The sequence below is a fragment of the Aethina tumida genome, chromosome 4 (assembly GCF_024364675.1).
Source record: "Aethina tumida isolate Nest 87 chromosome 4, icAetTumi1.1, whole genome shotgun sequence".
Classification (NCBI taxonomy): domain Eukaryota; kingdom Metazoa; phylum Arthropoda; class Insecta; order Coleoptera; family Nitidulidae; genus Aethina; species Aethina tumida.
The window spans coordinates 18,543,574-18,570,794 of NC_065438.1; the positions used below are offsets into that span (position 1 = coordinate 18,543,574).

Here is a 27,221-nt window from a genome sequence, read left to right on the forward strand (position 1 = left end):
AAATTTTATTTAAATGAAACATAATTTAAGTAATATTATTAAACTAATTATAATTTAAGGTGATTAATTATTCGAATAATTTGAATAATGTAGAAATATGACCAAAATACTGAATAAAATAAAATTGTCGTACAGTAAACTGAGGGACAGATATTCATAATTAATTCCCTAAATTTCAATTCCAACTCGAGTAATTTGAGTCCGCAGAGACGGAAACGGTCGCCCTTTTCGCACAGGTGGTTCCCGCGGATTATTATTGCGTGTAAACTGCCCCCACGGTATACGTTTAAATATTTACCGACATATAAACCGAAACCCCGCAACCTTTAACTCTAATTCCTCACGTGGCGGACCGCAAATGTCGTTAAATGCGATTCGCACGCCTTAAATTAAACAAATAATGCGGCAAACTGCATTAATTATGCAAAATGTACACGACGGCGTTGTTATGTTCGCCTAATCGCGAGATCTGCCATAAAACAGTCCTCCGGGGTTCCTTTCCCTTGGAAAACCTCAACCCTAGGCAAGTGTCGTTCGGACGATTAGGGCGTACGTGATTTCGGCAGTTTGCCGACTCGTTTTAATGGCGGGACAAAAGGGCAACAACACACCGCCCGTTTGTTTTATGCCGGGGCCCGGATCGTTACCGTTCATTATATTTTACGCGTGCCTCGCTGCGACACGGACGAGGAATGTGCAATTTGTGCGGCGGCGGCTGCTGCGAAGCGGCGGCGGCCCCGGTCTAATCTCGAGATCTTAATTGCCGCCGGCGATTTATTTCCGATTGAGTTCTAAATGTAGCGGACTGTCCGGGTGAAAAAATCCTGAATTCGAGTTGATTACGATTTAGTACTAAGTGGAACTAGATTTTGTGCTTATACATAAAATGTTTGTGTACGTGTTTTATACAAATATTTCTCCACAAAATTAAAAACTTAAAAATTGACTTTTACATTTTAAAAACATTCTTATTTATTAGGTAACTATGTAAATAAATTTGACTTGAAACTTAAATAAAATTTAGGGTAAGACATTCTTATAGTTTAAGATTAATTTAATTTTCAACGAAATAATTAAAAAAATTTAAAAAATTAGAAAAATTAAAAAAATTAGAAAAATTTGAAATTTTAAAAAATTGAAAATTGTGAAATATTAATTAGAAAAATTTGAAAATTCAAATATTTGAGATTTCAAAAATTTGAAAATAGTGAAAAATTAGAAAAATTATAAAATTTTGAAATTTCAATAATTTGAAAAATTTCAAGAATTTGAAATATTAGAAATATTTAGATGATATAAAAAATATAAAAAATTTGAAAAATTAGAAATATTTAAAAATTTGAAAAATTTTGAAAATTTGAAAATTGTGAAAAATTAATTAGAAAAATCAGAAAAAATTTCATAAATTGGAAAATTGTCAAAATTTAATTAGAAAAATTTGAAATTTCAAAAATAGAAAAATTTAAAGTTTGAAATATTTGGGAAATATAAAAAATTTGAAAAATTAAAAAAATTGTATAATTAAAAAAAATTAATTAGAAAAATTAGAAAAATTGGAAATATTTGAAAAATCAGAAATATTTGAAATCTCAAAAATTTGAAAAATTACAAATACTTGAAAATTGTAGAAAATTTAATTAGAAAAATTTGAAAAATTATATAAATTTGAAATTTCAAAAAAATTAAGATTTTGAATAATTTAAAAAAATTCATAAATTTGAAAATTGTTAAAATTTAATTAAAAAAAAATAGAAAAAAGAAAAATTAGAAAATTTGAACAATTAGGATAATTTGAATTTAAGAAATTACAAAAATTAAAAAAATTTGAAAATTTTAATATTTCAAAAATTTGAAAATTTTCAAATATTTACAACTTGTGAAAAATTAATTAGAAAAATTTGAAATTTCAAAAATTTCACGAGTTTGAAAAATTTCAAATATTTCAAAAATGTCAAAATTTTTAACATTTATAAAAATTTGGAAAGTTAGAAATATTTGGATGATATCAAAAATGTAAAAAAATTGAAAGATACGAAAAATTTATAAAATTAGAAAAATTTGAAAAACTTGAAAAATTTGATTTTTCAAAAATTTGAAATTTCAAAAATTTTAAAATTTTCAAAAATTTTAAAAATTTCAACTTCAAAAATTGTAAATATTAAAAAAATTAGAAAAATTGAAAAAATTTGATAAATAATCGGAAAAATTTGAAAAATTTAAAAATTGTGAAAAATAATCAGAAAAATTTAAAAATCGTGAAAAATAACCAGAAAAATTAGAAAAAAGTAATATTTGAAAAATTGGAAAATTTCAAAATTTAAAAAATTTGAAATATTTGAAAAATTAGAATAAAGAAAAATTAAAAGTTTAAAATTTAAAAAATTTTATTTCAATTTCAAAAATTTCAAGAATTTGAAAATTGTAAAAATTTAGAAAAATTTCAAATTTTTAAAAATTTTGAAAAATTGTGAAAAAATCAGAAAAATTAAACAAATTTGAACAATCTTAAAGAATTTAAAAAATTAGAAAAAGTTGAATGACAAAAATTAGAAAAATTAAAAAAAAAGAAAAATTTGAATTTGAAAAATTATAAAAATTTCAAAAAGTAGAAAATTGCGAAAAATTAATTAGAAATATTTGAAATTTAAAAAATTTTAAAATATTGAAACATTTCAAAAATTTGAAAATTGAGAAAAATTAATTAGATAAAAATTTAAAAAATTTCAAAAATAATCAGAAAAATTGGATAAAAAATATATGAAAAATTGAAAAATTGTAAAATTGAAAAATTTGTAAAATTTGAAAAAGGAGGACTTGATTCCTTGTATTGGGAGGGAACAAACTGTGGATATTTGCTAATTTCTTTAGGCCCACTGTCAGATCTCTCAACTTGAAATTTGTCTTTTTCTGTTCTAGATTATTGAAACTGTTAACTGATACAGGAATTTTAGTTTATTTTAATGCTCTCGATGTTTATAGATTGGAGTGTTATTTCATCTGAAAATCAGAAGAGAATTTTTTAGCTCAATTTTGGTAAAAGTTTCACGTACAATTTTAATTTAACTAAAATTTTTTTTATATTCTGTACGATTATTTCAATACAAATTAAAATTCATAAAAATTAATTTTTACAGTTTAATAACAAACTATTCTGATCTCATTTGTTATGATTTATTAGTTTACAATGTATATAAACTTGAATAAACTTATTCTTAAATATTTTTAGTAAAATTTAGGAGATCAGTGACAAAATAAATATATTTTATATAAAATAAAAAAATTACTTAAATGTAAATATAAATAATTTCAAACTCAAATACTTCAAAACACAATGAAACTTCGTGTCCACTTGAAATGAAACGAAAAAAAAACCCACTGCTAATTAACCGACAAACCTCCAAGCAACGAAAGCCGCCTTGTAAAATTTCCTTTTGAAGCTCGTTTCCCAAATAATTAACTCAAGCATCACTCCATCCGAACGATTAAAGCAGAGGAAACAGAAAAAAACACCCGAATACCATAAATAATACAGCCGCAACAGTCGGCAAATAACTCAACGCGGATTCCGCGGCCGGCAAAAACTTTTTCGCAAACTTCTCGCCCAACTTTCTCCACGGCCGCAAGATAAATTGGTACATAGTACGTATAAATACCAAACGTCCCGGTTTATTTAAACTCTTCGCAATGTTTTATGCGCGTCAGATCCAGACTCCCTCGAAAGGGTGTAATACAGTTTTTTGGGTCGGCGCATCCAGACATTTTGGAGGGCCGGAGCGATTGTTTTTTTTGCCCGGCACGGAACACATAAAAAGAAAGCCGCAATTTTATTCGCCGCACATTTCCTTACCCGATTTTTACGGGCGGCCCCGAAAGCTTAGGGGCCGACTGATTTTTATGTCGGGGCAGTAAAAAAGGGATTTTGTGTGAAACGCACGACGTGCGAGATGGAAATGTAACGTTGTATTAAACGGTTCGAGTAAGTGATGTATTTATTTGGGTCGGCTCGTATGACTGGTGTTAATAAATACTTGACACCAGTTAAAAGATAAATTGTCGCTGATAAAAACAAATGTATAGAATGTAAATTGTTTTTTGTTACACATTTTTTTGATTTTTTTTATTTTAATGTAAATTAAACGCAAAATAATTTTCAATTCAAAATAAACTTGTATCTTTATTTAAAAATATATTTGTATTTATAATTATTACAAAAAATATTATTATTATTATATTATTAAAAAATATTGTTTATCTAAACAAAATAAAAATTAACAATATTTGATGTTTATAAAAAATAAAAAAATCTACTACGAATTACAACCTTACATCTTCTGTTCATACTTAAAATCTTTGTTCGAATTTCATTTTGGTCCAAATTCTTTCAAACTTTAACAGTTAAACAAATTAATCTTAATTTCTTAATTTAATTGATAAATTTTAATTTCCTAATCTTATTCCTTTTTTCTTTCATTGGTTAAATTTACTATTTTAAAATTAGGGAATGTTTTTTTCTTCTGTATTCTTTTTTTAAGCTTAAATTTTTATATTTTATCAATTCATTTTTATTAATCATAGTATAATTATTTTCTTATTTTTTTATTTTATTCTTTTAAGATTATAGTATTTGAATTTTAGTAAAAAGTAAGCAATTAAATTTTTAAATTTTATAAACTAAAATCTTTTTTTAATTATAAATTTCAAGCTGAAATATTACGACTTTTTTGTTTTTACTTTTTCAACTTTGAATTTTTAAATTTTATAAGTTTATATGGAAATTTATTTCTTTTTTCTTATTTAATTGGAAAATGAAATTAAAAAAAAAATAATTTTTTATACATTCTTTTTTTATCTAATTGGTAAATTTTAATTTTTTAAATTTTATGAATTTACATAATTTTATTAACTTTTTTTTCATTTCATAAATTTTAATAATTTAAACTTAATTTTTTAAATTTAGGAACTGTCTTTTTTTTGTCTTCTAATCTTCCAAGGTCAAATTATTGTATTTTATGAATTGACATTAATAATTTAATTTGTTTCTTATTTAATTGGTAAATTTTAATCTTTTATTATTATTCTTTTTAAGTAATTTTAGTATATTTTTTTAATTTTTCAAACTTAAATTAATAATGTTTATCAATTTTAAATTTTATAAATGTAATTTGACAACTTTTAATTAGTAAATTTTAATTTCTTAATGTTACTTTTTAAAATTTTATATATTTATAATCTTATTTTTATTTTTTTTACTTTCATTGATAACTTTTAATAATTTGAACTAACCTTTTTTAAATTTAGTGACTTAAATGTCAGTCTTTTTTTATTATATTTTCAAAGTTTAAATTAATAATTTATTTTTTTTTCTTATTTAATTAAAAAATTATATTTTAAAAAAATAATTTTTATTGTTTATAGATTCTTTTCTTATCTAATTGGTAAATTTTAATTTCTTAATCTTAATTTTTTAAATTTTATAAATTTATATACTTTTATTTACTTTTTTTTTTTAATTTCACTGATAAATTTGAATAATTTAAGCTTATTTTTTTTAAATTTAGAGACTGTGTTTTTTTTGTCTCTGGTCAAATTTTTGTATTCTATAAATTTAGATTAATAATTTAATTCGTTTCTTATTTTATTGCTAAATTTTAATCTTTTATTAGTATTCTTTTTAAATTACTAATTTTAGTTAATTTTTTTATTATAAAATTGAAAAATTTTAATGTTCAAAGCTTAATTTTTTAAATTTTATGAATTTAAATTGCTATATATATTTTAATCATAATTTTCGAGCTTAAAAATTTTTAATTTTATAAATTTTATTATTTCTTTTTATTTTAATTCTTTTAGATTAAATTTTTAAATTTTATAAATCTAAATTAATATTTTTGTTTTTCTTATTAAATTGAAAAATTTTAATCTTTTAAGATTATTTTTTTTATTTTAATTTTTCAAACCTAATTTTTTTATGTTTATCAATTTTAAATTATATAAATTTAAGTAGATAATTTTTTTCTCATTCAATTATTAAATTTTTTAGATTTATATTCTTATTTTTAATATTTTTTACTTTCATTGGTAACTTTTAATAATTTGAACTTAATTTTTTAAATTTAAGGACTTAAATATCTGTTTTTTTTATTATAATTTTCCAAACTTAAATTTTTATATTTTATAAATTTTTTTTCTTATTTAATTGGTAAATTTTAATTTTTTGACTTTTTATATTTAAATCATTAATTTAATTATAATTTTTTTATTATTTAATTGACAAATTTGAAAGATTATTTTTTTTTAATTGGTATATTTTAATCTTTTATATTTTTTAAATTTTTAATATTCTATAAGTTTAAATTTAAATATTTTAAACTTAATTTTCATTTTGTTTAGTTTTTATTTTTTCACTCGACACTGTACACTTGTAAAGTTGCTTGTCGGTAGCTTGGCTACATTTTCTGGTAAAGTTTCTGCGGTAATTTCAACCTTCTTCCACCTAATACTATTTCACTGATTGTTTACCTTATTTTGTAATAAATGTTGGAAAATTTTCGGTTAATATGTACAAAATATTTTCTATTTTAAGGCAAATTTTCCCTCGTTTCCGTTCAATTTTGTTTGTTGATAATAAAATTTGAAATATATTTTTAAAATGAGTAACCCATTACTAAAAATACTAAAAAATACTAAAAATAAATATATTAACATCACATGTTTTCGCTAAGTCTCAACATTAATTATAAACACAGAACCTCTAATTATTTCCTCGGAGATTAGAATCTTCCGTCTGATTAAAATTTCCGCACAGCTGCGGAAAATGTGACGTTTCGCCTTGAGTGAGGAAATCGCTTTATTAAATAAGATTTATTCCGCTCAGGATCCGGGACAATGCTAATTGGCCCCGCTCGTACTTGGTTTTGTTTTAAAATTTGCAAAACGGGTCGAGATTGTTTTGTTTAAAAAATGTTTAATAAATATATCAAATACAATTAAGCGCCGTAGTTGGAGTCCGGTCATACGGTCGGGCGATCAAAATGCGTGAACACGTTTTACTATAAACTTAATTGGCTTTTATGTTTTCGGATGAACGTAAGTTTAACTTGATGCAATTCATTTTTAATAATTTTAAAAAATGTGCAACACGTAACAAAAGCCAGAAGGTTTGTAAATGTTATAGACTATTCAAAAGCATTTTAACAGAAATGAATCAAAAATTGAGTGTTTTTAAATTACTTTGTGCCACAACAGAGTTCTTTCTTCAAAATGTTGAAACATTATTTCGGATTTATACACCTTATTATTATTTATTTTATATATTTTTGGATCAAATATGCATTACAAAATGAATTTATTAAATTTGAAATATTTTGAACCTTAAATTTAATTGCAAATAAAAATTGTTTAGTCAAATTAAAATATTAATTTATGTTTAAACTAATAATTAAGAATTAGTTTAAATTATCAAAATTAATACAGATTTTAATAAATTATTGATATTTTATTTTATTACAATTTGAATATATTTACAAACTATTTCTAAAAACAAATTAATGTTTTTTCTTAATTTAATTGGTAAATTTAATTTCTTATTCTCATTTCTTTACGTTCAATTGTTAATTTTAGCAATTTAAATTTAATTTTTTAAATTTAGGGACTTAAATGTTTTTTTTTCTGTATTCTAAGTTTTTATGCTTAAATTTTTATATTTTATAAATTCATTATTGTTAAACATAATTTAATTATTTTCTTACTTTTTTTATTTTATTCATTAAGATTATGTATTTAAACTTAACAGTAAGTAAAAAATAAGTAATTAATTTTTTAAATTTCATAAACTTTTTGTTTTTATTTTAATTGTTCAACCATAAATTTTTAAATTTTATTAATTTAAATTAATAAATTACTTTTTAATTGGAAAATTAAATTTAAAAAAAAAAATAATTTTTATTGTTTATAGATTCTATTCTTGTCTAATTGGCAAATTTTATATTCTTAATCTTAATTTTTTAAATTTTATGAGTTTAAATAATTTTATTTACTTTTTTTAATTTCATACAAGTTAATATTTTAAATTTTTCTGATTTAATTGATAAATTTTAATTTCTTAATGTTACTTTTTAAAATGTTATAAATCTATATTCATACAACATTAAAAAAATAAAATTAAGAAATTTTAATTTCCTAATGTTAATTTAAAATTTAATAAATTTAAATAAGAATTTTTTTAATTTCATTGGTTACTTTTAATAATTTAAACTTATTTTTTTAAATGTAGGGACTTAAATATTTTTTTTTTTTTTTTAATTTTTTTTATTATAATTTACCAAGCTTAAATTTTTATATTTTATCAATTTAAATTAATAATTTAATTTCTTTTTTTTCTTATTTAATTGGAAAATTTTAATCTTTTAATATTTTATTTTTCTACAATTTTTCAAGATTATATTATTAAATTTTATATATTTAAATTAATAATTTTATTTTTTTGTCATTTATTTAGTACATTTTACATTTTTTTTTTATTTTTTTTTTTAATTTTTAATATTCTATAAATTTTAATTTTGTTTAGTTTATATTTTTAAATTAATGATTAAATTTCAATCTTCTAAGTTTAATTTTTTAAATTTTATAAATTTAAATTGACATTTTTTTAAATTTTATAAATTTAAATTGTTATTTTCAATTATTAATTTTAATTTTTATTTTGTTTAGTTTATATTTTTATGTTTCATAAGTTTAAATTAATAATTTAATTTTTTAGATTTAATTGATAAATGTTAATCTTTTAAGCTTAATTTTTTAAATTTTATAAATTTAAATTTCTCTTTTTAATTATTAATTTTTTTAATTTAATATGCAATTTTTAAATTTATAAGCTTATTTTTTCAAGATTAAATTATAATTATGAATAAATTATATAATTTAATACATTTAAAGAGATAATTTAAATTTACATTCTTTTTTTAATTTTTTAATATTTTAAACATTCAAATTTACTTTTTTAAATTTTATAAATTTAAATTGCCACTTTAATTTTTTTTTTTATATATAATTTGTAAATTTTAAATTTTTTATAATTAATTTTTTTAATTTAAATTTTTTTAACTTATACATTTTTTTAATTTTATAAATTTGAATTGCAAACTGAAATTTATTATAACTATTATTTATATATAAATTAAATTATAAAGATACATTACTAAAAATTTATTTTCTTTTTATTTAATCGTCAATTTTAAGTTTTTTTAGTTTTCTAAATTTAAGTTGCCAATTTATTTTACTTATTTATTTTTTTGTTAATTTAATTTGATTGTATTTTTTTCCATATAAACAAATCTAACTATGGTTTTCATTTGAAATAAAAGAGTTACAAACATTTTTTAGAAATTTTAAAGTTTAATAATTAATTAAGTACAGGTAGCAAATTTCAAAAGAATATAGTTTTCATAGATATTACAGACACAATTATCTGATTATCAAATAAACCTAATTAAATGAAAACAAAGAACTTACTAGAAAGTATTTTATACATTCTAACACTTTGTTCTTTTAAAACACAATATATGATCAATAAAAACGTCACCTACAATTTTTCCAACATTCGTAACCGTAAATTGTCGAAAGTAATTACGTCTTACTGTAAAGCTAACTGATAATTTCACAAACACTAAACGTCCCCCATAAATTTTAATTCATTTAACGACCCACAAACACTCATTCCGAAAATGTCAAGCAGTTAAAATGCCAATAAAACCCGCCGACGATGTACCAGCAGACTCCTAAACGGTTTTATCATTGTTGTTGCCGCATGAAATTTACACAAATCACATTTCGACCCCGTTTATTAAACCAACAACGAAAATAGAATCGAAACGGCCATCCGGGGTACTTACACGTTCCGTCATCGATGGTTCTCTCAATTTCGAAAACGCCATAAAACCACGAACGATATGAATGCGAAAATCGTTGCACACTTTCAAATAATCGTACGATTCGAATTCGGCGACGATGCAAAACACAAGTGAGCGAACCGGCGTCGAACGTACGGCACGGTTGTTCAAATTTAATTCGTACGTGCGGCTTTTCAAACGACGACCTACTTGAAAATACGTTTATCTCGTAATATGGGAAGGTTCGTGTCGAATTGTGATCGTAAATCGTCCTTTTATCGATGTCAATGGCGAAATATTTGCGGAGGGTAACGCGAAATTGTCGGTTCAGATGTTTGTTTTTGTTTTTGTTTTGGAGCAAATAACGGGAATTGGTGGTGTTTGAAATGATAACGAACGTACATGTGTACGTTATTTATGTTATCGCAGTTATTAAAAATGCATAATGTTCTTTTATCTTGTATTTTGGATGTAATTTCTATGCTTTGCAGGCTGTGTAAACAACAAATAAAGGCAATGAAATATAAATTACAAAGTACAATAGGAGCATCGTTATTTTCTGTGACACAATTAAAATAACAATTTTAAAAACAATAAATTTTTTAATCAAAGATTCCAACATATTATTTCATTATGAAATAACAAAACGAATTTAATAAATATTACATTCAATAATAATGATAATCTTTGGTTTTTACAATTTAAAATTATATATATATAAAAAATTTAAAGCCAAAAAGAATTTTTCAAAGTTTATTAATTAACTTTGAAATAAACATATTGAAGATATAAATTTAACTTTCTGTTAACAATGTTATACGGATATTACTATAACATGAACTGACACAATTTCTAATTATTCAATTTTCCATTTTTTTCACTATTTTTCTTTTTTATTTTATTATTTTTGAAAAATTTGAAAAATCTTAAGAATTTGAAATATTTGTAACCTTTTGAAAGAGTTGAAAAATATATAAAATTTGCAATATTTTAAAAAATTTTGGAAAATTTGAAAATTTTAAAAATTTTAAATTTTGAAAAATTTTTGAGTAACTTGAAAATTTTGTAAATTGAAAAACTTAAATTTAAAAAGGTTAAAAATAATTGAAACATTTGAAAATTTTAGAAAAATTTTTAAATTTTAGAAAATTTTTGAAATTTTAAATAATTTATAAAATTTTGAAAAATTTGAAGAATTTGAAAAATTTGGAAAATTTGAGATATATGATAATTTTGAAAAATTTAAAGAATTTGAAATATTTAAAAAATTTGAAAAATTCGAAAATTTCGTAAATTTAGAGAAATTAAATTTAAAATATTTTAAAAGAATTGAAAAATTTGAAGAATTTAAAAATTTTTAAAAAATTGCAAAATTAAAAAAATTTTGAATTTGAAAAATTTATAAAATTTGGAAAAATTTGATTTTAATTTTCAAAAATTTGAGAAATTTAAAAATTTTTAAAAATTGAAAATTTTGAAAAATTTGAATTTAAAATATTGAAAAAAAATTTTGAAATATTCCAAAATTTTGTAAATTTTGATGAAATTAAATTTACAAAATTTTTAAAACAATTGAAAAATTAAAAAAATTGAAAAAAATTATAGAATTTGAAAATTTTTTGAAAAATTTTAAAATTTGAAAATTTTTTGAAAAACTTGAAAATTTGAAAAATTTGAAAGTTTTTGAAAATTTGAAAAATTTGAAGAACTCGAAAATTTGAAAAATTTTAAGAATTGGAAAGATTTGTAAAATTTGAAAGATAATTTAAAAAATTTGAAGAATTTGAAAATTTTGAAAAATTTGAAAAATTTTGAAAAATTTGAAAAATTTGAAAAATTTTAAATTCTTTGAAAAATTTGATAATTTTGAAAAATTTGATAATTTTGAAAAATTTGAAAAGCAACAAACTGTAGCAATATTTTTTTGTTTAATATTAATGTTGCTTAAACTAAAAAAGGACTAATTGAAAGTTAAATTTAAATCACCAAGTTTGAATTTCGATTTTAAGATTATAAATATATTCCCTGATAATTTTGTAAATAATAAATTTTAAAAGTACAATAGAAAGTAATCTTTTAATTAAAATGATAATTCTTATTAAAAACTGTATTTTTAATCCGAAAATAAAAATTTAAAATTAATTCTTACTTAAAATGTTAATATTGTAAAGCTATTTTATTATAAACAAACGCATTTTTTTAAATTATTTCTGGCTATGAATTTTACAATACTTTTATCAAAAAACAACTTCTTAGTATAAATTAAATACTTTGGAATAAAGATTACGAAGATTTAAATTTAAATCACTGTTAACAATTTTGTAAATATTCTTATATTATGAACTCTCATTTTTTTATTTGTTTAAGTCAATAAATTTCACCAATATTTTTATAATAGATAAAAATATTAACATTCAATTTATATAAAAAATAATTAATTTTAATATAACTAAAAAACTTTTTTGGATTATTAAATTATTTTGTTCTTAAAATTGGTAAAAACTTAATAAACCAATTTCAACAACCTCTACTATGTCGAAATTGTAACTGGACACAATCGAAATGCGATCCACACAATACCATTGAACGCAACCTCGACACCGAACAAAACAAGCGTTCGTCGGGTGCTCGTGCACTGAACTCGTCGCCGCCCCCGGCCGGCGGCGAAACTGTGCCACCCGGCCCCCAACCCGTTTTCACATTGACACACATCCGGACCCATCAATTTTTCCTCTTTTTTTTCTATTTCCCACCATCGCGATCGATAGGCCCAACCTTGCGAGGTGGGCGGCGTCAACGGTTGGGTTGTTACCGCACGATTTTTATTAATTACCCCACCGCCTTCAACTTTGAACTTACCGGCCGCGCCCCTCAAGATGCCGCCGCCTAATCGACCGTTGCGAGGAACGAGAAAAATGCTTCCGCGGGAGAGATACGATCGATTCCCTTTTATGTTCGGGACTATATTAGGGGTATGTTCGCTTTCGATACAATAGAGCCGGTTCTTTATTACAAATTTTACTGAAAATATTCAATAGGATGCAGTAAATCTGGACGTCTTTTAAAAGAAATGTTACAAAATTGACTGTTGTCAGGTATGACACATAAACCTTCTGGGAACCTCAACAATCATCAAAATAAGCTGAGACCACTTAACCGTTCCAGGAAACTTTGAGTGGAGAAATCCGAGAATCGCTTTACAGAATTTCGCAGGAATTTATTAGGAAGTTGTTCCCTTTCAGCACAAAACATCCTTTCCTTTTATAACAAATTTTACCGGAAAATATTTTATAACGACAATAAATTTATACTTTATTTATTTTCTATCTATAAAAATGTCGACGACGCAAGTGAAAATATTTACAAAAATTGAGCTATAAAAATTCTCTCCTCAGTTTCTAAAATTCCTTTACCAGTTGACTGTTTCAAGAATTTAGAGTAAAAAAAGATAAATTTCAAGTTGAGAAATCTGAAAATGGACACAAAGAATTTAACAAATATCTACTGGTTTGTTGCCTCCCAATGCAAGGAATCAAGTCCTTCATAACAAATATAAATATAAATGTTACAATGTTATATTGTCAAAAAATGGCAAAGTAGTTGGTAATAATGAAGATATTTACCAAAATGAGGTGTAAAAATTCAGTAATGACTGTGAGATAACTCTCCAATTTTCTAGAAATATCGACAGCTTTAAAAGTAAACTGAAATTTCTATACCAGTTGACAGTTTCAAGAATTTAGAGCAGAAAACGATAAATTTTAATTTGAGAAATCTGAAAATGGACCCAAAGAATTTAGCAAATATTTTCTAAGAGTTTGTTCTCTCCTAATGCAAGGAATCAAGTCCTTTATGATAAATTTTTTAGAAAAATGTTTCTAAATAGGTTATAAAATTATATACTTTCTAAAGAAAATGTTACAATGTTATATTGTCAAAAAATGGCAAAGGAGTCGGTGATAATGAAGATATTTACCAAAATGAGGTGTAAAAATTCTGTAATGACTGTGAGATAACTCTCTAATTTTCTAGAAATATCGACAGCTTTAAAAGTAAACTGAAATTCTTATACCAGTTGACAGTTCAAGAATTTAGAACAGAAAATGATAAATTTTAAGATGAGAAATCTGAAAATGAGCTCAAAGAATTTAGCAAATATTTTCTAAGAGTTTGTTCTCTCTTAATGCAAGGAATCAAGTCCTTTATAACAATTTTTTTAGAAAAATGTTTCTAAATGAGTGATAAAATTATGTACTTTCTAGAATGTTACAATGTTGCATTATCGAAAATGGCGAATGCGCGTGATAATGAAGGTATTTACCAAAATGAGATGTTAAAATTAACGTAACGCTTCTGAGATAACACTCCAAGCTTCTAGAAATATCTACAGCATTAAAGTACTAAGTTTATGTAGTTTCTAAAGAAAATGTTACAATATTTCATTGTCAAAAATGGCGAAGGCACAAGTGATAATGAAGGTATGTATTTACTAAAATGAGATGTAAAAATTCTATAATACCTGTGAGATAACTCTCCAATCTTCTATAAAAATCGGCAGCATTAAAGTAAAGTAAAATTCCTGTACCAGGTGACAGTTTCAAGAAACTAGAGCAGAAAAAGATAAATTTCAAGTTGAGAAATCTGAAATTGAATCCAAAGTATTTACCAAATATCTACTGAGAGTTGTTCCGTCCTAATGCAAGAAATCAAATCCTTTATAATAAATTTTTCAGAGAAATATTTCTAAAAAAGTAATAAATTTATGTAGTTTCTAAAGAAAATATTACAATGTTTCATTGTCAAAAATGGCGAAGGCACAAGTGATAATGAAGGTATGTATTTACTAAAGTGAGATGTAAAAATTCTATAATACCTGTGAGGTAACTCTCCAATCTTCTATAAAAATCGGCAGCATTAAAGTAAACTAAAATTCCTGTACCAGGTGACAGTTTCAAGAAACTAGAGCAGAAAATGATAAATTTCAAGTTGAGAAATCTGAAAATGAACCCAAAGAATTTACCAAATATCTACTGAGAGTTGTTCCCTCCTGATGCAAGAAATCAAATATTTTATAATAAATTTTTCAGAGAAATATTTCTAAAAAAATAATAAATTTATGTAGTTTCTAAAGAAAATGTTACAATGTTACATTGTCAAAAATGGCGAATGCGCCTGTGAGAAAACATCAAGAACAATAAAATAAACTAAAACTTCTGTACCAGTTGACAGTTTCAAGAATTTTGAGCAGATAAAGTAAATTTCAAGATAATAAATCTAGAAAACGGCCCAAAATAAATCTGTACTAAGGGTTTATTCCTTATAACAAATATTTTCATAATATTTCTAATAAAAATAATGTATGTATTTTTTAAAGGGAATACCTTAATATTTTTTATTGTGGCGAAGGTACAGATAATAATGAAATTATTTACCAAGATTAAGATGTATAAAACAAAATACGCTGAAGGTATCACATAAGAAACCTTTCAGCAAGTTAGAACATCAAAACAAGCCGAAACTTCAGCCTCATTTAACCGTTACGAGAAGCTCACAGAAAAAGACGAACTCCAGGTGCACAAATCCGAATTCCTCTCCGCCGAATTTCTCAGGAACGGAACGTTCCCAGAAAATAATCCGGGTAACAACGCGGAGGGAATTCGACGAAAAGGCAGCGAAAATCGATGGCGGGTAACCCGGAAAACGTGTGCCGATAAAGTTTCCTGGAAACTGCCTTCCGGACGTCAACGACGCTTCAGGGGATGACGATTGCCCTTTTTTTTTATTTGCATCGACCCCCTCCGAAAAAGTCGACAGGGCTAATTAAGTTACGAACTTCGGATTTATCGACTTGCCGAAGGATGAACATCGGAACGATGCTGTTGTTCGTCCGAATCCGTTCATCATTTATTTTTTGTTTACCGAGTATTTGATAATCTATTTTTAATAATGCTTTTAAACACTTTCAAGGACTGCGCATCTGTTTTGATGCCGGGATTGTATTTATTTTATTATTTCTGTCGCAACACACAAACAACTAAATTTAGATGCGATTATGAATCTCGTGCAAAATTTTAGCTATCGCAGCATCACATAACATGTTGCAACAACCACTCCGTTATTGTTCCAATCGCGAAACAACAAACAAAAAACATTTAATTTTAATATTAAATTGAGAACGGTCCGCGTGTTCCAATTCGTTCGGGCGCACCGCGAATTATTCAGGACGAAAGGCGGTACGAGGAAATTAAAATGTAAATCAAATTTGGTACAATCTCTCTCTCGGAAAACCGACAATGGCCCAGCCCGGAATTTTAATTTCGCATAAAGGTTTTCGCGACCGGCGCTTTATTTTCAGGTTGCGCTCTTTAAAACGGAAACACCGGAGGTAAATCGAATCCGGGCGGATGAAGGGAGATCTGTGCTCCGGCTGTTGTTTTCGAGGAAAATGAGGATTTGATGCGACTCACGGCGATATTCGAGTTTAATTTTTAGTTTTACTACGGCTTTAATGTGGTAAAGGTATTGTGTAATTTATCAAGATTACGACGACAAACAGATAAATGCCACGACAAATAATAGTTTTGATAAAATTCTTAAATGGATTAAGTGCTTAGATCTGTGAATTGAATCTCAACATCTAATACGACTTAATCTGTTCATTCTGAAAACAACGTTCTGAATTAAAACGCACTATTTTACGAGTATAAATATTTATTCATAATTAACTATTTAATACATAAAAAATACATAAAAATAGAATAAGATTTTATCAAATACCAAAATTCCTGCTTCATACAGGCCCACTATTCTACTTCTTTCAAACTCCCTTAATTGTTTTTGGTACTCTTGGTGAGTTAAACGTTTAGTATAAATTATTGAATAAAACAAATTGTGACCAAAACTAAGAGGTGAGAAAAACTGCACCCCGCACTTCGCCAAAACGGTATAACAATTACATGGGAATTTCGGGCTCATTTTAGGCTAATTTCGACACAAAAGTAAAAATTTTGGGCTCGAAAAATAACCGTTTTTTTTTTAAATTTTAAAGTGCGGGGTATAGCTTTACCGTAAAGCTACACCCCGCACTGACTTTCAAAGGCTATCGAATCAAAAAATTTTATATGCAGGAATTTCGGGCTCTTTATGGGCTCACGAATGGTCTAAAGAAAAAAAAATGTAGCTCAAAAAGTAACGAGTGATTTTTTAAATTGTAACTTTTCTACGTACTTGCACTTTTCTCATTGACATTACAGGATTAATTCTCTTGATTCCGAAGTGTTCTTAGTATTGAAATTTCGGGCTTTTTATGGGTTAATTTTGGCCCAAAAGAAAAAATTTTGGGCTCGAAAAATAACCGTTTTTTTTTTATTTTTAATGTGCGGGGTGTAGCTTTACCGTAAAATTAGACTCCGCCCTGAGTTTCAAGGGCTGGAGTTATCGAATCAAAAAATTTTACGTGTAGGAATTTCGGGCTCTTTATGGGCTCACGAATGATCAAAAGAAAAAAAATGGAGCTCAAAAAATAATGAGTGATTTTTTAAATTTTAAGTTGTCTATATACTTGCACTTTTCTCATTGACATTATACGGTTAATTCTGTCGATTCCGAATCGTTCTTGGTACTGAAATTTCGGGCTTTTTATGGGTTAATTTCGGTTCAAAAGCAAAAATTTTGGGCTCAAAAAATAACACTAAAATGGAAAGGTATAGCTTTATCGAAAAGGTAGATCCGACATAGAGTTTCTGAAATTGAGACTATGGAATCCGAAATTTTTATATTGCATGAATTTTGGGCACAAAATTTTAAGTTTAAGTATAGGCAGTTTAAACGATTAATTCTATCGATTTGGAAATGTCCTTAGTACTAAAATTTATGAGCAAAGAGCAAAAATTCTGGTTTTCAAAAATAATCAATCTCTCATTTAATTTTTAAGTTAGTTTGTGTGTAAGCTGTTCACTTACTGAAAATTCATAGAATTACTTGATATTAAATAAAAAATAACTACTTGGAGCTTTGTTTTGTTTAATATATAAGAAGCCTAAAATTCACATACTGTGAACATTTTTAATTCGGTATATCCAACCGGCTTAAGGAAACGCTCACACACGAACTTGAAAATTAAACAAGAAGTCGATTATTTTTCCAGTCCAAAATTTTTATCTTTGGGCCAAATTTAGACCATAAAGAGCCCGAAATTTTAATACTAAAAACACTTTGGAATCGATAGAATTAACCGTTTAATGAGAAAACTACCTCTACATAGAAAATTTAAAATTTAAAAAAAATATATCTTTTATTTTTAAAACTACATTTTTTTTGGACCATTCATGAGCCCATAAAGAGCCCGAAATTTCTGCATATAAAATTTCTTGATTCGATAGTAAATAAAAAATTTTGGGCCGAAATTAACCCATAAACAAGCCCGAAATTTCAATACCAAGAACACTTCGGTATCAACAAAATTAACTCTGCAATGTCAATGAGAAAAGTGCAAGTACGTAGAAATCTTAAAATTTTAAAAATCACCCATTATTTTTTGAGCTACGTTTTTTTTCTTTTGATCATTCGTGAGCCCATAAAGAGCCCGAAATTCCTACACGTAAAATTTTTTGATTTGATAACCCCAGCCCTTGAAACTCAGGGCGGAGTCTAATTTTATGGTAGAGCTACACCCCGCACATTAAAAATAAAAAAACGGTTATTTTTCGAGCCCAAAATTTTTTCTTTTGGGCCGAAATTAACCCATAAAAAGCACGAAATTCCAATACCAAGAACACTTCGGAATCAACAGAATTAACCCTGTAATGTCAATGAGAAAAGTGCAAGTACGTAGAAAAGTTACAATTTAAAAAATCACTCGTTACTTTTTGAGCTACATTTTTTTTTCTTTAGACCATTCGTGAGCCTATAAAGAGCCCGAAATTCATGCATGTAAAATTTTTTGATTCGATAGCTCCAGTCTTTGAAACTCAGTGCGGGGTGTAGCTTTACGGTAAAGCTACACCCCGCACTTTAAAATTAAAAAAAAAGCGGTTATTTTTCGAGCCCAAAATTTTTACTTTTGGGCCGAAATTAGCCCAAAATGAGCCCGAAATTCCCATGTAATTGTTATACCGTTTTGGCGAAGTGTGGGGTGCAGCCTTTCTCACCTAAAACTAAGTACACGCTTGTTTGCGAGACCTTAAAGAAATGAAGAAAAAAAAATCAATTCCGGTTCCGATAAAACTACAAAAAATAAAAAGTACCATTTTTCAGAAGTAAAAGTGTGATAAATACGTGTTCAACTGAACATTCGATATTTAAATTTTTCGCCAGAAGTGAAAAGGAAACACAAAACCAATAACCAGCACTTTCTCGACTTTCCCGGAACATTCCGCGACCCGTTCGCGCTGAAAAAAAAATATTAAATTACCCCCCGTGACGAACCACCCCGACGGCCATTAAGATCCGCCCATTAAAACTCCTTAGCGAAACGTTAATTTCCATATTTTTATGCGACGAAGTTATTTACTTAAACGGAAGATATAATACGCGACCCGTTTCGCATAACATTATAAAAATGCAAATTCAGGCTCGAGAACAAGTTTCATATTTAAATGCGATACACCGCAGTTTCCGCAAGCGTTTCTAGTTTTATGTGTGTGTGTGCAATATTATCTTGGTCAACTCGCGGTTTACTGTTACGTGCTGAAAAATTGCTTTAACATATTATTTTTAGAACGTCCACCTCTAATTTATCTGTACCGGGTGGCCAAATGGCGAAGGTCGTCGGTCATATCACTGATACTACTAATCGAATGTGTGTAGAAAATATTGTTAATGGGAGTGACCCTGAAAAAAATTTTTTTATTTCTAATTTTTGTCATTAATGTTGTTGTTATGATGGAATGAAAAATAAACGAACATTTCAGTTTACTGTTACATTCTTATGCTTGAAAGGTTTGTTTATAATTGTATAAATAAACGATTAAAACTTTAAATAAAGATAATCATTAGGATGTCTAACAGCACTAACTTATTAGGTAAATCAATTTTTCTTTATAATTTACCAATTAAATATGTATTTTAGATAATATATTATTTATCTTGACATTATTTGCCATATTTTTTATTAAAATCATTTTTTTATATCTGTAAAAATAAAGTTTCTACGATGATCATTAGGATGTCAAACACCACCGACTTATTAAATAAATCAATGTTTCCTTATAATTTACCAATTAAATATATATTTAACATAATATTTTATTTATCTTGACAACATTTAGCATATTTTTTATTAAAATCATTTTTTTATATCTCTGAAAATAAAGTTTCTACGATGATCAATAGAATGTCTAACACCACTGACTTATTAGGTAAATCAATATTTCCTTATAATTTACCAATTAAATTTGTATTTAAGTCAATATATTATTTATCTTGACAATATTTGGTATATTTTTTATTAAAATCATTTTTTTATATCTGTGAAAATAAAGTTTTTGGTCTGGTTTCAACTAAAAATGTGAAAGTCCAATTTTGATTTGCTTTGGATCACATTCACTAGACCACAGAACAGTGGGGACCAATAGTTTTTAGTGACGAGTCTAAATTTAATTTATAAAAAAATGATGATTCTGCTTATGTTGAACATCCTCCTTTTTTTCTTCAAAATTATGTGAAAAATAAAAAAGCTTAATAATTTTTAAAAAATATTTAGTAGCATAGAAAATAGAATGAGAAAAATAAGAATGAAAAAAGTTTTTATTTCATTGAATTGAGTTATGCCTAAAATATTTAACATTCTAAAAAGTTACTCTAATAATATTCACCACTGTATATCTTAAAACATATTATTGAATTACTGAAATTAATTATTTTATAACAAATGGTCGCGGTTCAATTATGCTATGGGGATGCTTTAATTCTTCTGGTGTAGGCCCCCTTATACTGTATAAAACAACAATTATAAATTAATATTATTTTAATTAACAATTCACATTAAAACAAAGAGCTAAATTTTAACATTTTAAAAGGTTTTCACAATAACTACCACCACTGTATTTATTATAACTTTTTTATATGTGATATCTTTAATTTTTAATAATAATAATTTTGTATAAAAATATCTTTTTTATTTTTTATAGGAGACTTAAAATTACTATTATTAAATACTATTAAATATTATAAAATACAAATAAATATATGAAGAAGAATTTACTGTAAAGTAGCTGTTGACACATAAATATGTTTTCTTGTATAATTTTTTTTTCCTAAATTCGTAAATAGAAAGCATATATTAATTAAAAAACCTGTTTTATAAGATAGATAATTTAAATTATGTATGTGATTTATTATAAAATAAATGGATCTATTTTTAACTTACTGTTAACACAATTTAAAACACGAACACTGTGACATTTTTAAACAAACATATTTTTTTATTGATTGTGCAACATGTGATGACAAATCCAAATAACGACTAATATTTGTTTACCTTGTTTAAAGATTACTAGAACTTAAACAATTCTTCGTAGATAATTAAACGACAAATTTCTTATAATCATTCAAAATTACATGTTTACCTTACACGTTCATTAATTATAATTTCTCCCATAGTTGACAACAGATAAATAGAAAAAAAAAACTATCACTAAGTAACATCGTTAAAAAAATATGAAAATTAACGAAGTCTAAAGAGTTTTAATGGCGCGGCCTTAATAGGATCGAGGGCGGCGCAGTGGTTGGAGTTCACTTAAGGGGTAATTTAATATTTTCCGCGAGAATCGGTCGCAAATCGTGTCCGCACGTCTTAGAAAATATCCCGAGTAAGTTGAGAAAGTTCCGGAATGATTTGTTTTGTTTATTTTTGTTAGAGGAAATTTTCTTTTACCCACTAAAATATTGTGTAAAGTTTTTAAAAGACGCAATATTTTCCTAGAAGTTGCCTTTTAGGAAACTTACAATGAAGTTAGCATCATAAACATAAGGAAGTTAATGGCAGTCTTTAATAATAATGGTTACCTGTTTATTTTGTGGTGAAATTATTAAAGCTTGAGTAATTCTTTGTGGATAATTAAAGGACAAATTTGTTGTAATCATTTAAAATTGCATATTTACCGTCGATATTGCTTATAATTTTCCCCTATTGTTTACAGTGGCATAAGCAAAACTTAAATAAAAATTATTATACTCTGAAAGTAAAACATTGATTGATAAATACACAGTTAAACTTCTATTAATTTTATTTAATAAATGAAATATTATTTTAAATAGTTATTAATATATTTTCTATGTACGATTTTAGGAAATATTTTAAACAAGGAAACATATATAAAATATCTCTTTTATGGTAAATATATTGCAACTTAACACGTTTCTTTATAATTGTCATTAGTTAGAAAAACATAAAATTTTTTATGCATAATTAAAAAGCAAATTTATCATTATTTATAATCACATATTTACCTTCTAGATATTCATTATGTACAATTTCTCCAACTGTTGACAAATGAAATATTAAATAAAACAACTATAAAAAATAAAAAATATAATATTTCAAATGTAAATATATATTTAACAAAATAATTAATGAAATTTCATTGGGTTTATGATTTAAATTATATTCCAAATTTTTAACAGTAAAATAAAAGAGGATATATATATATATATATATAACTTCAATAAATTCTATTATACAAAATTTAAAATAGTTTTTGTATAAAAAAGTTTGTTACTTTTTATCCATGACATTTTTATTACAAATAACAGAAATTATTTATTTTCTTATAAGTAAAACATAAAAACGAAAATTTATTATATTTGTTTAAAGTTTGACTTCGTATAGTGTAAATTTATTATCTTGTAAGGAAAACATAAAAAAATCATTTTTGATACATAATTAAATAAAGGAAACATAAAATGGTAATTTTAAAGAGATAACAAGTTGACTATAATTACTTAAAATTGCTTACTTACTTTTTTGAATATTCATTAATTATAATTTCTGTTCACAAATAAAAAATTAATATAACAACTACAAAAAATAAAAATATATCAAAATTCAAATGTAAAGTAAATACATATTTAACTAAAAAATGTAATATTTATGATTTATGAGTTTATGATTCAAATTATATTCCAAATTGTCAAAATTGTAAAAAAAAGTGATCCATCTATTGATTTGTGGTTTATATCAATCACTATTAAATTTTGACTAATTCTGTTTAAAATGTAAATTAAAAACTAAAAAAAATATAACAGTTTTTTTTTTATTTAAAAATGTTTTCTATGAATGTGTGGAAAAATTGTCAACAAAAAAACATGTATAAAATATGTTTTAAACACATATTTTACAGTAATTTTACTTCAACTTACCACACTGTACTAATAATTTAAATTACATTCCAAACTTTGAACAGTAAATTAAAAATACGTCTCTCTATTTTAATATATGTACATTATAATTAAATTTCAATTAACTCTATTAATTTCATTATACAAAATTTAAAATAGTTATTATTTAAAAAAATTACTTCTTCTTTTCCACCAATTTAGAAAATATTTTAAACCATAGGACATATTTAAAATGACTTAGAATAAAATTACTGAAGCTCAACACACTCCTTTATAATGTTTTTTATCTCAAATAACAGAAATTATTAATTTTCTTATAAGGAAAACATAAAAACGACAATTTCTGATACATAATTAATTTGTCATAATTACTTAAAATTGCATATTTACCTTCTAAATATTCATTATTTATAATATCCTTCATTGTTCTCAGCAAAATAATGAAAAATTGAATAGAACAACTACAAAAAATTCAAAATGTCAAATTTTAAATTGTGTTTAATTAGATATTCAATCAGAAATGCAATATATGTTTAAAGTTTTACTTCGTATATTATTTTAATTTATTTTCTTGTAAGACGAACATAAAAAAAAATATTTTTGGTACTCAAATAAATAAAGCTTCTAAATATTTATTATTTATAATTTCTCAAATTGTTGACAACAAAATAAAATGTCAATTTTCAGAAATAAAATTATTCATTATTAGATTTTCAATCAAAAATTAAAATTAAAGTACACTCTTTTTTATTATTTAAATATTATTCTTTTTCTATAAAAAAAAACAGAAAATGATAATTTCTTATAAATAATTAAATACTAGATTTATTATAATAATTTAAAATATTAGTTTTTGTGGTAATGTTTCTGCAAAAAAAAAATAAAAAAAATAATTAAATAAAATAGAGAATGATAATTTTTTATACATAATTAAATAGGGAATTAAAAATTAAATAAAACTACAATAAAAAAATTCAAAAATAAGATTATAGTAAGTAAGTATACATATAAATATTTGATTAAAGTTCCACTTGTTTATTATTTAATGTTTTGTCCAAAAAGAATACAAAAATTATTAGATTTCTATTTTCTGTTAGAAAAACATAAAGAGCTTATTTTTTTTTACATAACTAAATAAAAAAAGAAAAAATGATTTATAAATAACGAATTTGATATAATTATTTAAAATTGAATATTAGAGAATAATTAAAAATTAAATAAAACTTTTATAAAAACTGAATTTCAAACATAAAATTATAGTAAATACATGTTTAATTGATATTAAATCAGAAATGCAATATTTGTTTAAAATTCCACTTTATTTATTATTTAAATTTTTTGTCCAAAAAAGATAGTACAATAAAAGTATCAGTTCCAAATATAAAATTATAGTATGGTAAATGCATATTTAATTCGATATTCAATCAAAATTTTGTTTAAAATTCCACTTTGTTTATTGTTAAACTTTTTTCCAAAAAAGAAAGGAAAAAAATTATTAGTTTTTATGGCATATTTACTGTAAGAAAAACAAAGAGAAAAAGTTCATTTTTTATAATAACGAATTTGTTATAATTATTTAAAATTATATATTTACCTTCTAAATGTACATTATTTATAATTTCCCTAATTGTTCACAATAGAATAATTAAAAATTAAATAAAACAACCACAAGCAAATAAAATTATCACATTTAAAATATAAAATTATATGTTTAATTAGATATTCATTCAAAAATAATTTCTATTGTTTATTATTTATTTATTTTTTTTTGTAAATTATTTACTTCAAGAAAAACAAAAAAATTGATACATAATTAAATGAAGGAAATAGAAAATGGTCTTTTTTTACTGATAATTAAATAACGAAATAATTATAATTATTTAAAATTGCATATTTACCTTCTAAATTGGTCATTATTTATAATTTATCCTATTTTCAACAATAGAATAATAAAAAATTAAATAAAACTACTACAAAATATAAAAATTATTATATTTCAAAGATAAGAGTATAGTAAGTATACATATTTAACTAAATTATGAATGTAAATAATATAATCATTGGTTAAAAACCACAGTGACAGTGGTCGAGTTATTGTAGGATAAACCACAATTAAGTTTCTGTTGATTCCATTTAGATATAAACAATAATAAAATCAATTGTTTTCCTAAAAATTGTTTATTGAACCTTAAAGAAAATAGAATGTTTAAAATGCTTTAACAACATCAATTTTACATTGAATTTACTGTAATTTAACACAGGAAACTTCATTTACCAAAAAAAAAAAAAACAGTTTCCGTTTATTTTGGTAAAAGAAGTTTCCTACAGGAAAAAATAGACAAGTTATCAGTCACAAAAAACTAAACTTCCAAAGGTTAGAACGTGTTAATAAATATTACAAATATGCAAATACGTGAGTTGCATAATTTTTTTTATCACAAATATTACAACATTTCTACAAGTTCGTGTAATTTTTGTCTGGACCCGAATTCAAAAGAGTACGCCGATTATCAACACCGACCGAGCAAATTGCACATCGTTTGAAATTATGCACGACTACGAAGCCGGTTGAATAAAATGTCAATAAAATTGTGTGCGTACAAGTAAATTTTTTTCCGTTTTTTTAGACCGGCACACACTTCTTGTGCCTTCAGACTGAAGAGTAACAACGGAACGCTTTATCGAGCATTAATATTTGTGTGGTACAAACCGGGCTGTGCGACGGGGACGGCTCCGCAAAACCGAACGGCTGGAGACTGAGGGGTGTCCGCCCCCCACCTGACCTTGACCTCAACAGCTGAATATCAGGAAACAATACATCTCCTTAGCAACATACCACCCGATGCACATAACTCGCCTTCAATCTACGGACACTCAATTGGATTAACAGACGAGGCGACGAAGAATGTGCCGTCGTCGCCGGCGGGCCCCCCTTTCGCCGCCGTTTTTGCTGAGCTTTCAGCCGGATCGGCGTTTTCCTGCGGCCCGGGGATCAACAACACGCACCCGAGAAACGATTGCCGTGCACAAAAATGAAGGAAAAAAAAAACAGGAAAACAAAACAACAAAAAATCGGGACACACGCCAGACTTACATTGTTGTCGTTGTGGGTTCCCTGAGACGTTGCTGATCTGCCGTGCTGGGGAAATACCCTCACATCAAATGCGAACGAACGTAACGTGACGAATTCAAACGGAACATTTAACAACCAAATAAAACATCAATCGTCGATTCTCATAGCAGGTTAGGTGGTCCGGATTGGGACAATGATCACATATTAATTTGCGCGTACGAGTCGCGGACGCGAAGCCCAACGCTTCGTGGCGTCTAGTTTAATTAACCGCTAAAACCGTAAAAAATTTTTATTCAAACTTTTCTCTCGACGGTCGTAAATAATCGATAGTTGTGGCGACTTCTTGCACCTCCGACACACACAAACTCAGTTCAATTTTGACAGTACTCCAGCCGTTCTGTCATAGGCCGGCGGCACGGGCCTGCGCACCGAGTTGCATCGATTAATTTTTAAACGTCGCACGTAAATTATTGTTATTAACGTTGCTTACAAATATGGATTAAATTGCGCGACGATAAATGCCCCGATTTGGTGTTCGGACAGATCCAGATGGGCCGCACCTTAATCCTATCTCTGGCATAAATCTGACGGCGAAGATGCCATATAGCCCCGCTTTGGAATTGAAGTGCGATTGACGGGCGATCGTTTTTAATGTAAACGTTTACGATCAAACTATGATTCAAATAGCGCAAATCCGGTATATATTGAATAAGTTGAAATAAAAATTTTACATTTTAATGGAGGGTTTTAATAATTTGTTAGTGGAAATAAGATTAAAAATAAATATTTAACAAGTCTTAAATAATCGGTGGAATAAATGGTTATGGAAATTATCCATAAAATTAATAATTGCCCAGTACTAAAGTAATAAATGGTCCGCAAAATAATATTTAAAACAATAACAGTACCTAAATTTGTAAAGA

At 25.2% G+C, this 27,221-nt stretch overlaps 1 protein-coding gene across 3 annotated transcripts in view; it reads right to left on the reverse strand.

Moving 5' to 3' along the window:
• Positions 1 to 26,654, reverse strand: part of LOC109602002 (TLD domain-containing protein 2) — a 159,120-nt gene extending 132,466 nt beyond the window's left edge. For 2 of the 3 annotated variants that reach the window (XM_049966576.1, XM_049966574.1), the window contains exon 1: positions 26,320 to 26,654. The gene's annotated coding sequence lies outside the window, so the exon portion shown is untranslated. Of the gene's footprint in view, positions 1 to 25,935; positions 26,215 to 26,319 lie in introns of those variants that run through there. The other variant, XM_049966575.1, reaches the window with a different exon arrangement.
• Between the last annotated feature and the right edge of the window lie 567 nt (positions 26,655 to 27,221).